Source organism: Ambystoma mexicanum, chromosome 13 (assembly GCF_040938575.1).
Source record: "Ambystoma mexicanum isolate Mex_15411 chromosome 13, UKY_AmexF1_1, whole genome shotgun sequence".
Taxonomy (NCBI): domain Eukaryota; kingdom Metazoa; phylum Chordata; class Amphibia; order Caudata; family Ambystomatidae; genus Ambystoma; species Ambystoma mexicanum.
In genome coordinates, this window is record NC_090938.1 from 739,523,812 (window position 1) to 739,538,419 (window position 14,608).

Sequence of the window (14,608 nt, forward strand, 5' to 3'; positions counted from 1 at the left end):
GAGTGCTGGTCGACCTCTGACACCCCGGGAGGAAGGGGACACTCCGGCCTGAGGGAGCACTGCGGGCAGGGGGGGGTAAGTGATATCCTGTCATCTCTTGTCCTGACCTACAGCACCGTCCCGCAACGCCTCCCATCAACAGCTTCAGGAGCAGCATGGACGCCCCGCGACCTGCGTGTCACTACCCTGCCCTGAACAATAGGGGACTAGGCCGATGTGGCCCCTGGGATCCGCCAGGTGCGGCTTTGCCGGCTGTGCTTTGTACCCTCAAGGGACTTCGATCTGGGGGAAGTGACTCATGCCCGAGTTGCCCACAACATCAAGGACCCATGCCGATGTGGCCCCTGGCACCACCTGCCAGGTGCGGTCTTGCCGGCCGTGAATTATGCCATCAATGGACCTGGACTCTGGAAGCGACTCCTGAACCGACGCTGATGAAGGACGAACTGGTCTGTGGTCCTGCAATTGCGCAAGGAGGACTCAATAATCTTGTGTGCTTGGATGTGGTGAACCTGCATAGTAACTACATGTTTCAAGTGCTCGCAGGAAAGAAGGATGTGAAGCTGTGGTCCCGCAGTTGCAGGGTGTGCATGTGGTGCCAGCCTCCAATCATGGTATTGTTCCGGCATGGGCTGTTCCGAACCCCAGGTTAATAAAGGGTTTTGTAAAATGGGAGAACTGCCGGCATTCTTCCGGCAGCTCACTGAGCTCGACTGTCACCCGTTGAGGGTGTGCAGAATTGGTTAGTAGTTGTCGTTCTGTAACAGGGGGATGCATGTATGCCTCAGCAACGTTTGTTTATTGTTATGAAAAAGGAGTGTGATGGGTGACCCTCCTGCGTGTATTGCCCCTTTAAGGGGATGTGTCCCTCCCACGTGTATTGCCCCTTTAAGATGGGCCATGACTGTGTCATGGCCCAAGCTAATAAAAGGAGCCCCTGCAGGCACGTGAGACAGAACGGCTGCAGACTCAGTGGAAGGTTGGTCTGAGTCCGTGTCTCATTAAGGATGTAGGCCGCAGGCCTACCTGTGGGAGGTACAGGCCTGCAGGCCCTGTTGCCATGGGACTCTCGTGCCAGGGCGGTGGCTGAGGTCCGCATGGTCAGGACCCTGGCAGGCTGTGCCCCCACCCCGATGGCGCTGGTGTCCCATAGCGCCTCGGGGCCTGCCGGATGGACATGGCAGGCCCCAAACTCCCACAGGCGCTGGGCCTGTTTGGGTGCTGTGAGGAAGCAGCACCCCGGGGGTCGCCTGCCGGATGGACATGGCCGGCGACCCCCAACAGTGGGGGTCGCCGATGATAATTTATTCTTGATTTTGAAAGGTGTGAAAATGTGTAGTTTTTTTGTGAAACTTTACCTGTGTAATGCATATGAAAGCGCTTAACTGACACACTTTAGTAAAGCCTGTTTTTGTGATAATCAGGCACTTTAGCTAAAGTATATTTGACAACTAATAAGCCACGCCAAAACCATCTATCATGGGTAAAGGTATAAAAATACCAATTATGAGGAAGGACCCAGGCGCTGATTTCTTTATGGCCGTTAACACGCGCAGGGCCACCTTGGCACATGCGGTAGCATTACCGTTACCTCCTCCTTGCTTGGAGGAGGAAGAGCTCCTACAAGGTGCGCAGGTGTGCTCTAATGCTCTTAAAACGCATGATGACCTAAATTACTAACCTATTTAGCCTATAGATGCCTCCCAATCGCTGTTTGCGGAGGAACACTCCATTAATATGGAGAAAGGTTCACTAAAGCAACAGTGGGGGGGGTGCGGCTATAAAGCTGCCTCCAATTCAAATGATTGATTTTGCAACACCCCTAGTGTTTTTCGCACTGTGGATTTTGAACTCATGGGCCTATCGACTAACCTTGATGGACCTTCAGACGAGGGTGGGGGGGGCTTTAAAAAATCCTGATATTTGTACTATAATGGGGATTTTCAATAGACTAATTTTGCATGAATTGAGGCGACAGACGGAAGTGTTAGTCAAAATCAACACCTGCGTGGATCAGATCCCTTTAAGAATTTCTGAGTCAATGCAAAAGTCGCTCACTACTCTGAAAACACCTATGGAAGCAAAAATGGGGACGATGAGTCCTGAGCCGATAATAATACCACCTATATCTCAACCCCACACTATTGAGGAAATGATTTCAATACCAGGCTCTCAATCAGTAAAGGTGGGGGATGATATTGATGAAGCCGTAGTAAGCCCTACAATCCCGGAAAATGAAGGGGATCTGGAAATGGGTACAAAACAGAAAAATATGCTAAATAAAAAAACAAGAAAAAAAAGGTTACTACAAATGAAGACAAATAGAGGAAATGTCACGGCTAAATCCTCATGAAAATTCTTAAGAGATCCCAAGTTTAAAAATTCTATTTTGGAAGCCAGAGACGACATGGAGGGCTTGGATTCGCAGCATGCAATTACTGGGGTGGAGCATTCAGGCTCCCCAAGAGTAATACTGTGAGGCTGGGGACTCGTTGTCAGAAGTAATGAGAAATAAAAAGAGAATCTTGTGATATTGCTTCCCAATTATCAACCTTAAAAACTGGGTTGGGTGACATCTTTGAAATATTTAAGACAAACTCGATAGGAACTGTAAGATCTTTTAACTCAATTCCTGTTTGTGTCAAATACTAGAAAATATTGGTACATTAAATAATATAAAAGATATGACTACTAGTGAACAGACTCCAACTATCCAAAATGTGAGTGTTCGGAACAGAGCAGCTGTGTATTCGGTTAATACTGGTTTGGGCCGCAGCGAACGGCGCAGAGAAGACGATATTGTTGATACTGCCCCAACCTGTGCAAGATGCTTTTCTACGGTTGTCTCCTCTACCGAACCCTCTATCTTAAAAAATAAAGAGCTGCCTACTTCGGTTGAAATTACAACTAATCTAACCTCAACTACTTCCACTAAGGAAGTGGAAGTAGCTAATATAGTAAAGAAAATATTGGCTGATAAACTATCCCTTAATGAAATTGGGTGGCAATCTCCTTATAAGAATAAACAAGATGTCACAAGCTCTAATCCTGCAGAACAAAATACACAAGAATTGATAGGAAAGGTAAACATGGAATAGGATCTGAGAAAACCGGCATTGCTCGATCAACCTAGCTTAATATTAACAACATTGTTTGAGGATGGAAACAAAATAATCTTAAACCGGCCATATCTTCTTTCATTATTTGCCAGTATTCCTGAATTGTCATTGATTTCATCGGCTGATAGAACTAGTCGATTTTATACACAAGCAGAGGTTTGACTTTGTGCGGTTAGTAATTCCTTCTCTACCGGTAAGAAGCTTGTTGTTAAAGGAGGTTTAATCACTCCAATGTAGAGGCTTTGACCTTTTTCAGTATAACCCGCCATTACAGGCGGGCAATGAGAAGGGACCTTCTGGGAATGTTTGGGATGGGGGGGGTCTAGGGGCTTCTAGGACTGACCCCAATACCACAATAAATGACCATGTAGATAAGCAAGAGTGGAGATGGCTTGCACCTTGCCTTAGGGAGTCTCAACTCCCTGAGGGAAATGGGGAAACTGCTCTATAGCAGGGTTGGTAGGATTGTGCTGGCATGTTGGAACTCAAGGGGTCACTTACATTTGACACAAAATACTGAGGTGACGGATGTATTGCAATCTTATGATCTGATATTACTGCAGGAAACTTGGGTCACCTGCGGTCTTCTATGGGAAGGTTTTGAAGTAACACAACTATATGCTACACAGGGCACTAAAGGTCGACCTACGGGGGGGTCTATTAATAGCATGCAAACAGACCCTCCAGGCTATAAAAAGTAATGAATGGTCGAGCTTCAATTCGCTATTGTCTGTGATTTACGAGCTTAAAATTGGTGACAAATATGAGCATCCTTGTATTATAAATGTTTACTCAGATCTGCAATTGGAAAAAGAAATGAAAAACCCGACAAAGAAAATTGATGCTTGGCATGCAGTATATGTGAATGGGCTAATAATCATAGCAGGTGATCTGAACGCAGACTGCAATATTGATCAAATTGAGGGGGCGCCCTAATGACTGATGTACACACAAATATGGCTAAGACAGGCAACTCCAAGTTACGAGGAGCGCTTTGGTTAAACTTTATTGAAATCATGGGGTTAGTAATGATTGAGAATAACCATTATACGTGGAACGCAAGGGGCTGTAGCTCTATTTTAGATTACATTTTTGTCTCTGCAGGTTTAGACAAATACACCTCAAATTTTGCTGTGATTGAGCTGCCTACCAGTGATCACAGATTGTTACATGTTGATCTAGTTAATACATCTGAAATAGAGGAAACATCCTGTTATACTGAGGGATTGCTGGTGAATGCTAGAGGCAATAGAATGAGATGGACCTTTAACAAAACAATAAGATTTACATCAGTTCTGGTGCAGGAGTTTGATGAAATGTCTCTAGAACAACGCATGCATAACTTCTCTGTGAATAATTTTACAACGCATGTCAATGACACTATATTCAAATCTGTATCTTGTGACAGACTTGCTGTCAGAAGAGGGCCAAAGCATGAACATTGCTTTGATATTGAGGTACAAAATCAGAAGCTGATAATGAGGAAAGAAGTTTAGTAAGTTCTGAAAAAAAGGGAATGCTGACTCTCATACACTCATGCAGATTAAAAAAATTAAACAACATTATAAAAATTGGCTAATAAGTCACAGGGGAATACAAGCTCAATTGGATGGTGAAAAAATGTTACGTGCAGTTAGAGGTAACAATACATCCAACTTTTGGCAAATTATAAATGGTATGGAACTTTCCCAAAAATAACTGTTACTTACCCAGATCAGTGAAAGAAGGTGGCATGAACATTTTACCAAGATGTATAGCTGTAGTATGGCAACCTTTATGGGAGATAACAGTTAAGCTTGTGAATGGTTCTTGAACATCTCCATTCCAAATATATCTCGGTTCATTGGGAAATCAAAAAATTCTGCCGCCCCAGGTCCCAATAATCTCTCTAATAAGATTCTAAAAACCAATATTGAACTTTGGGCCAAAATGTTACATACACTATATAGAGATATCTTCGACTCTAAGACTATACCTAAGACATGGAGACTGGCTTTGGCACTTCCAGTATTTAAAAAGGGTTCTAGATTTTCTCTGGAAAGTTATAGACCAATAGCCATATCCGATCCAGGATCAAAGATCTTCGCATCAATTGTGCTTGAAGAAATACAAGAATGAATCACATGTAATAACATACTTGATCCGAAGCAAATTGGCTTTAAAAAAAAACACGTGTACTGATTGCGGGGGGTTAATTTGAAGAAGTCTTCAATCAAAGGCTTTAATGAAAGATGGGAACCCCCATTTGCGTTGCTTCTATGGACTTAAGTAAAGCTTTCAACTTGGTGGACCGTCCTACTCTATGGTGTTTATTGAGAGACTTGAATATGCTTAAACATCTTTTAGAAATAATCATTGAATTATACTCTGAGACTAAGATAAAAGTCAGGTTAAACTCGGAAGGATTACTAACGTCAGAGTTTGATATTCCTAATGGGCTCAGACAAGGTTGCATGCTAGCGCCTACTTTGTTCAACCTATATGTGGGCAGGGCCAAGAAAGCACTAATGAATAGAGGGCTGGGTGCGCCTAAACTTGGTAATAAATCTTTCGAATGGTTGGCATATGCTTATTTCTTGTTTCTGGATTGCACCAAAGTCGGCCTGCAACGAATGATTAATGCGTTTGTGAAATTTGTGACTGAGTTACATCTAAAAATTAACGCATCTAAACAACTATTGAAAGCCTGGGTAAACATAAAAAAAATCAGCTTGGATACACATGGCACTGTGAGCGCATTCAAATACTTGGGGTACTATATTTTAGGTTCTGGTTCACTAACCACAATAAAAAATCAATTGAGAACAAAGGCAGAAATGACCCTCCGACAAATGCGCAAATTGGAGATAAAATATTGTAAATACACACTAGTACCTCTGAGAACTTTCTATATTAAAGGTATTCCAAGACTATTGTATGGTATGGAGTTTTATGGTATGGACCCTACGGATTTTGTAAAAACTCTGGAAAGTTTAATATGGAGACAAATTTTGTTTTTTCTACCAAAATGTGTACCTATGGGAATCATTAGGTATGAGTTAGGTCTCCAATCCTTGAAATCGATTATTCTGTGGAAAAAAATCATGTTCTGGAGAAAATGCTTAAATCCAGCAGATGACTTATATACAGCAGTTGGAATGGACCACACAAATGTTTTTCGAAATCAAATGAAGGGTAATATTGAAGAGATTCTCTTTAATTTGGGTGTCTCTATTGAAATGTTATTGGCTAACCCCTTGAAAGTGCAAAATATTGTGAAAAGTGATGATTGGCAACAAACTACAAGAGCTATAATGCAGTTCAAAATCTATAACCAGACATGCTCCTTTTGGAAATCTTTTCCTTTAATTGAGGGTTACCTGGATAAATACCCCTGTAGAAATTTAGGAAATGTATTTGAGATTTAGGACAAATGTGTTGGAGACAAACTTTATACTAAAGAATTGGAACTTGTTGTCCGATACATGGAAATGGTGCAGATTTTGTAATAATAAGGGAACGGAGGAAACCCTGGAGCACCGTTTACTCATATGCCCTGCCCTTGTTAGTCAACAAATTTTATATTTTGGTCAGTTTGTTGAGCATACATACTGTGTGAATAGAGATTTACTGTGGCATCAAATGAGACATGGTAACTCGACTGCGCTAAGGATACGTGTTACTGCTTTTTTTAAACAACTTCTGTGACTTATGTCAATGAATTCTTTGGGAATATTCTGAGATTCTATTTAATTGATTTCCTATGTTAATATTTACCAATCTTGTTTTAAGCTATACTATTGGTATAATTTTAATGAAGAGGTATGCTATATTTGGATTTGTTTTGAATGATCTAGTAATATTTGTAGCTAATGTGTCTTTCTGCTCAAAGGAAGCCGGACTAGGCATAGGATACACGCTATTGCATTTTTGTAAAACTTCAGTTGTTTTCTCTAAATTATCTTTTTTTCTGTGCTAATTGATTTCCTAGTTTCTATTCTTTAGGGATTTTTAGCTTATTTAGTATGTTATGTTATGATTATGTTTTGTTTCATATCTAATGTTTTAGTAATGTTTGAAATCAATTTTCTGTCTGATTAAATGTTTTTGTAAAGGTTTAAATAAACCAAAACAAATAAAGAAAAAAAGCAGCCTCGACAGTGGTGTCTCCACTAACGAGGCTCAAGGAGAAGCCTTCAAACCTCTCCACAGTGATCACAGAGAACCCGTCAAGGTGTTGTCCCCTCTCTGCAGTGATCAGAGAAACAGTCAATATGGTGTCCCCTTCTCTACAGTGTTCACAGAGAAACCTTCAAGGTCATGTCCACTCTACAGTGATCACAGAGAAACCGTGAAGGTGTTGTCCCCACTCTACAGTGATCACAGAGAACCCATCAAGGTGTTGTCCCCACTCTACAGTGTTCACAGAGGAACCTTCAAGGTCATGTCCCCTCTACAGTGATCACAGAGAAACCGTGAAGGTGTTGTCCCCACTCTACAGTGATCACAGAGAACCTGTCAAGGTGTTGTCCCCTCTCTGCAGTGATCACAGAAAAACCATCAATGCGGTGTCCCCTTCTCTACAGTGATCACAGAGGAACCTTCAGGGTGGTGTCCCCTCTACTGTGATTGCAGAGAAACAGTCGAGGTGTTGTCTCCTCTCTACAGTGTTCACAGAGAACCCGTCAAGGTGTTATCCCTGTTATCATCTTTAATATCTATTCCATACTATTACACGGCCCACAGTAGGGGCTGTGTAGTTATGGTTAAGTTGCTGTTTCCATAGGAAGAACACTTTTTGGGTGGCTTATAACTTCGCGCTTCCTGGACGAATCCTCACCAGACTTTGCAAAACAAGTATATAGCCCACTCTGAATCTTTTTGCAAAGTTTGGTGAGGTTTGTTCCAGGGGGGCAAAGTTATAGGGGGGGTCCCAAAATGTCATTTTTCCCCATAGACTGAATGGGGGAAAAAACTTTGCTCCCGCCTACAGCCCAAACCGCTGGACGGATTTTCACCAGATTTGGACAAGGAGCAGCGGCTTGGTCGCAAAAGCGTGCTTTTGTACATTTGGTGAGAATCCATCCAGTAGTTTTTTAAAAAAATTATCAAAAAGTAGGTCACCAAAAATTAGTGATATCTGTGTCCGGTCTGCGGACACACTTCCCTGTTCAGTCCGCGGACAGTGTCCTGATTGGTTAATCGGCTTGCGTCAAGTCCGCGGACATGCGACGTGTTCGCTGATTGGATGGTGAAGAGCGTGAAGTGCGTCAGATTTTTGGAAACGCCCGCCATCTTGTATCCACGGATGTCCGCGGACAGCGCAGTGTCAAATGGTGGTGAAATACAATTTTGGCAAGTGTGTTGGTCTGTAAGACTGTTTGAGGATGGTGGGGGGTAAGAGATGGTTCGAATATTGTTTCTATTTAGGTGGTAGGTACTGCTGTTGTGTTCGTTGTGTCCGTGGACAGTAGCGCTGTCCTTGGTGTCCGTAATCGTTCCATATGGGAATGTCCTAAGGACACTATACCTGTCTGTACTGTTCGCAGGCAAGTTGAAAGTGTTCTAAGAACACAAGCGGTGTCTGGGATGTCTGCAAATAAATGAAAATGGATGTGCTCTGAGGACACTATACCTGTCCGTACTGTTTGCAGGCAAGTTGAAACTGTTCTAAGAATACACTTGGTGTTCGGGATGTCCACCAGTAATCAAAATGGAGGTGTTCTAAGGACACTATACCTGTTCGCAGGCAAGTTGAAATTGTTCTAAGAACACACTTGTTGTTCAGGATGTCATTACTGTTCGCAGGCAAGTTGAAACTGTTCTAATAACACACTTGGTGTTCGGGATGTCCGCAAATAAATGAAAATGGATGTGTCCTGAGGACACTACAATTGTCCGTATTGTTCGCAGGCAAATAGAAACTGTTCTAAGGACACCCAAGGTGTCCGCGGACATTAAAAATGCCTTGAGGCCTAGTTAAAAGTGTTTGATTCTATGGGTGTGATATGCTGCGGTGGTTGCTGCCAGGGCCTAGAGTCTTGGGTGCATGGTTGAAGGCCATGCACCCAAGACTCTAGGCCCTGGCGGCAACCACCGCAGCATATCACACCCATAGAATCAAACATGGGTGTGATGTGTGGGTGTGATATGTTTTGGAGTTGTGGCCAGACTGTACCGAAGACCGAAGTTATAAGTACTGACGTTATAAGATACTATGGGTGTGATATGTTGTGGTGGTTGTGGCAGGGTGCATGGGTGAAGGCTGTAGGCTGTATACTCAATACTCTAGGTCCTGACCACAACCACTGCACCATATCACAGCCATAGATCATACCTATAGATTTGATTATCTTTCAATTGGTTTCAATTATACTTACTGCATGATTTGTTCATTCTATACATTTTTTACATGAGTTTGGTACCTGGAGGAAGTATTCTTTTTCAAGTTCTGTGATAAAAGAAAAGAGCATGTTAGTGCATGTATTCTATAAAGATTTATTACATTTCATAATAGATATTTCAGATTTTTATTTTTTCCTCATATTTGGTTTACAAACCAGTGTAATGTGCATTTTGCTCAGTTTCTGTGTTTGTTTTTGAAATCATTGGGTCTGTGGGAAAAAAAAATCCTTGTCGGATTAAAAAACCCTTTTTTGTTTTGCTGCAGTCTATTTGTTTGTTTTCTTTCAGTGCTTACTTTTTGTTTCTGGTTAATGTTTTAGCCGTTGGATTGTTGCAGATTTCTGAAGCAGTTACATACCTGATGGCGTATTGTAACTGTCTATTTTTAGTTGTTATACAATCTTGGGCTAGTTAGAATATGCCAATAGGTATCTCTAACAGTTTATAGTTTTTCATTGAATTTTTTTTAATGTTTAAGTACTGATTAGTTATAAAATTTTGGTTTTAAGAAGATTAAAAAGCATTTGTAAGATTTGCTGGTAATCTCTACTTTAGAGTAACCATCCACATTTTTGTTGCAGATTTCTGAAGCAGTTAGATACCTGATGGCGTATTCTAACTGTAATTATTATTATTTTTTATTTAGTGGTATTGATTTATCTTTTCGGTTGTTATAGAATCTTGGGGTATTAGGATACCTGTTGGTAGATTGTAACAGTTTATAGTTTTCTAATTGAAATTTTGTTAATGTTGAAGTACAGATTAGCTATTAAATTTCGGTTTTAAGCAGATTAAATAAGCGTTTGTAAGATTTGCTGGTAATCTCTGCTTTAGAGTAATGGTACCATCATTACATTCGAACCATCCACATTTATTTTTTATATATGCAGTGTAGTGCCCTGCATTGGTTGTGGCTCCTGCGTGGTAGATTATACCTATTGTTGTAAAGGTTTTTCTACCAAGTGATGCTTGACCATGTGTGAATCCAGTCAGCTTGCACTTGTTTTTGGTACCATCTGCATTGTAACGTTGAAGCATTAGTATTAAGTGTTTACTATGTGTTTGTATTACTAACGTGGAGCGATTATCTGAATTGCAGTTAGTACATAATCTGCCATGGTTTGCATATTGTACAAGTTGCTGAAATGGAATGGATTCACAATTTGGTATGGATACATACACAAAGCGCTTGTGAAGAATTTCTTCTTGTGTGACATTGTTGCAGAGAGTGCAGGTATGTTTCCACAAGTATGAAATCTGGAAGATTTCATTTATAGGTATGTTTTTGTTTTCTAATACTTGTAGTAAGTACATTAGAAATTCTTGTGGATCTTCTTGTGAGTTTATAGTGAATTTTACCATTCCAGCACAGTAGACCAATTCTTGTCTTATTCCGTGAACACTATACGTGTTGTCAGGATTGTATTTTGCGTTTCTATGAAGGACTAACATTTGCAAACACAGTTGGTGTCACGTCTCCCAGTCCACGCATTGTTAAACAATCCACAATTACATAGATCAGCCCGGATCTACCTGGCACGACAGTCACCTCTCATCATGGCGCAAAGAAACGGCATTCCGCTCGACCACGGAGAGTGCTGACTGGCACTCTGGGAGTTTTTCGACCCTCATTGTTGTGGCAACTTCCATGGAAACTTCCGCATTTCCGCCGAGGAACACGGAGATTCACGTGAGGTGAATGACTACCAATCACATTCATCATCTGTTAGCACGTGATTTTGCTCACGCTTCCGTGATGCGCATCATGTGACTGTGGTTAGCAGTTAAAAGCATCGGAAGCCACGAAGTCAGTGCTTCTCAGCTGCCTCTTAAGGACTGTTTGGCGTTTTGAATCTCATTGGATATTTAGGCACTACGACCAGGGACTGCTTCACGGATTTGTCTTCGTCCTTCTCCTTGCATCTGTTACCTTTTCCCTGGATCTGTTTCTACTGGTATTGACCCGGACAATCAACGGACTGCATAACGGACTGCCATTTGCCTGGAACTTTTGGCCTTGTAACCACTGGTTTTTGGTCTCGTTTTTGGATCCTGGACTCTTGTGCAGATTTATCTTGACCCAGGTGTTGAACTGTCATCCAAGCCTCACTGGATACCGACCCATTGACTCTGCTGTTGATCCCCTGATACATCCCACCCTTTGCGGCCTTGTTTACATTACACTTAGGTAAGCCTTATTACAACTTGTTTTCATATAACCTTATCATTGCACTTTGTTTGATAACCATCTATTGCATTACAGCGCTCAGGAGGTCCTTCCGGCGTTCCTGGTTCCAGATTGACGGCTCACTTCTCCTGTGGCCTCAAAGATTGCACAGGCAGTGATTGGCCATTCTGCCTGTGTGGTAATTGGGGACGGAGGTATTCATTAATCTGCACGACTATCAAGATTAGAACAGACTGAGAAGCCTACTGGTCGTCCTGATTATGAATCCCTCCATCGGGGACCTTGTGACCGCCTTAATGCAGGCAGTTGCGGACCTTAGGACCGACATGGGCGCAGCTACCACGGCAATCCACCACCGTCTCGATGCCTTACAAAGCTCACGCCACCCCTTACCCGCTGATGCCGAGTTTGGAGACACCACTCCTCCTGTCCAGCCTCCTCCCGCTCCACCCATGACTCCTTTGGTACTCCCAACCTCATTTCCTCTTGCTGCCCCAGAAAGATTTCAGGGTGATCCCAGAAAGTACCGCACATTCTTGAATCGGTGTAAACTGCACTTTTTATGTCGGCCCCAGGCTTTCCCTGATTCCGTCACCAAGGCTGCTTTTCTTCTTTCCCATTTATCAGGTGTGGCAGCTATCTGGGCGAATCCATTATTGGAAATTGACCATCCGGCCTTATATGACTTCGATCTTCTAGTAACAGAAATGGCTAAGGTATTTGATACTAGGTACAAGGCACAATCTCAAGACCTGGAACTATTAGATCTCACACAAGGCAGGCAAACGATTATCGAATATATAACTCGCTTCAACCAACTTGCTGCAGAGACCTCATGGCCGGAAGAGAAAAAGGCCATTGTGTTTTACAGAGGTCTATCTAATGCTATGAAAGATGCCCTCTCAGTCGTTCCGGCCCTTCCCTCTGTTTTTTCGGATCTCGTGGACCTCACGCTGCAGTTAGATGCTTGCCGATCTGAGGGTAAGGCAGAATCCGGTTTTTCCAGTCAATCATCCCCAGCTTTGGCGACCACTAATCCTGAACCCATGCAAATCGGTGGGATTTGGAGTCCCATCACTCAGGCTGAACGGGAACGCAGAAGAACAGATAATGCCTGTTATTACTCTGGTATCAATGGGCATTATGTGAAAGAATGCCCCCGTCACCCAAAGAACAAGAATTCGGGTTTTCAGAATACTCGCCCTTGAGATCGGGGGTACGGGCGAGCACTTCCATGACCCCCACAGAAACCGTCTTCGGTCCCATCAGACCTATTGTGGCCCAGGCCTCATTGAGACCTACTAGGGAGTTTACACACCCTGTACACATAGTGATTGATTCCGGAGCTACTGGCTGCCTCATCGACATTAAGTTATCCAATGATCTCAACTTACCCTTGATTATGAAGGAACACCCAGAGCCGGTACAGGCAGTTGATGGCACTTCCCTTGCTTCTGGCCCCATCATGCATCAAACTGCCCCTATGGAGGTGGTAATCCAGGACACTCATAAGGAAACAATGTCGTTTGATCTTATCACCACCCCGCAATTCGGTATCATTTTGGGCATCACTTGGTTGAGACAACATAACCCTTTGATCAATTGGGGAACTGGTCAGGTCACTTTTGAATCCGAGGTGTGCCAACATTTCTGCCTGACGGATCCTGATACTCTCTCCTCTCCTGCCAGTATTCTTGGGGCCATGGCCTCTTCCCATTTGGAAGAATCAGTCCCAACTGTTACCACCACTCATACTGTTGGGGCTGTACTGGCTGGTATCCCCAATGTATATCATGACTTCCTCCCCGTTTTTGATAAGGCCACAGCAGAAGGTTTACCACCGCATAGACCTTACGACTGCCCCATCGATCTAGTCCCTGATGCAGTGATACCCAAGGGCAGGATATATTCTTTATCCCAATCAGAGGAACAGGCCTTAAAAGATTACATCCAAGAAGCCTTACGATTAGGCCATATACGACCCTCCTGTTCTCCGGCTGCTAGTCCCATCTTTTTTGTGCCGAAAAAAGGAGATTTACGTCCTTGTGTGGACTACAGACGACTGAATGCTATTACCATAAAAAACAGGTATCCCATTCCACTAATCTACACATTACTAGACAGATTGACACGTGCATCCATATTTCCCAAATTAGATCTTCGGGGCGCGTATAATCTGGTTCGCATGCGCCGCGGAGACGAGTGGAAAACGGCGTTCTGCACCAGACAAGGCCTGTTCGAGTATACTGTGATGCCCTTCGGCTTATGCAACGCCCCTGCCACATTCCAACACTTCATCAATGAAGTGTTCAGTGACGTTCTTGATATATACGTAGTGGTCTACTTGGACGACATCCTGATATTTTCATCCTCCTTGGAGGAACATATTGTCCATGTTAAAGAAGTATTGTCACGCCTCAAGAAAAATGCCTTGTTCGCGAAACCTGAAAAATGCTTATTTCACACTATGGAAGTGGATTTTCTAGGCTTCCACATAACACCTGGAGGCCTATCCATGAATCAGTCAAAAGTCCGTGCTATCATAGAGTGGCCTGCCCCGATCAACCTCAAACAGTTACAATCTTTTCTTGGTTTTGCTAATTTTTACCGGGGTTTTATTGCTGGTTTTTCTTCCATTGTGTCCCCACTAACTGCTCTGACCAGTCCTCTTGTCCCTTTTTGTTGGACGGCGGAGCATCAAAAAGCCTTTGAAGCCCTTAAGTCCAGATTCATCACCGCCCCTGTACTTCAACACCCTGATCCAGAACTCCTGTTTGTCCTGGAAGCAGATGCCTCTTCCTTTGCACTAGGGGCAGTTCTTACTCAACCCTGTCCAGCCACGGGACAACTACATCCACTCGCGAAAGTTCACATCATCAGAAATGCACTACATGGTTACTGAAAAAGAATTACTGGC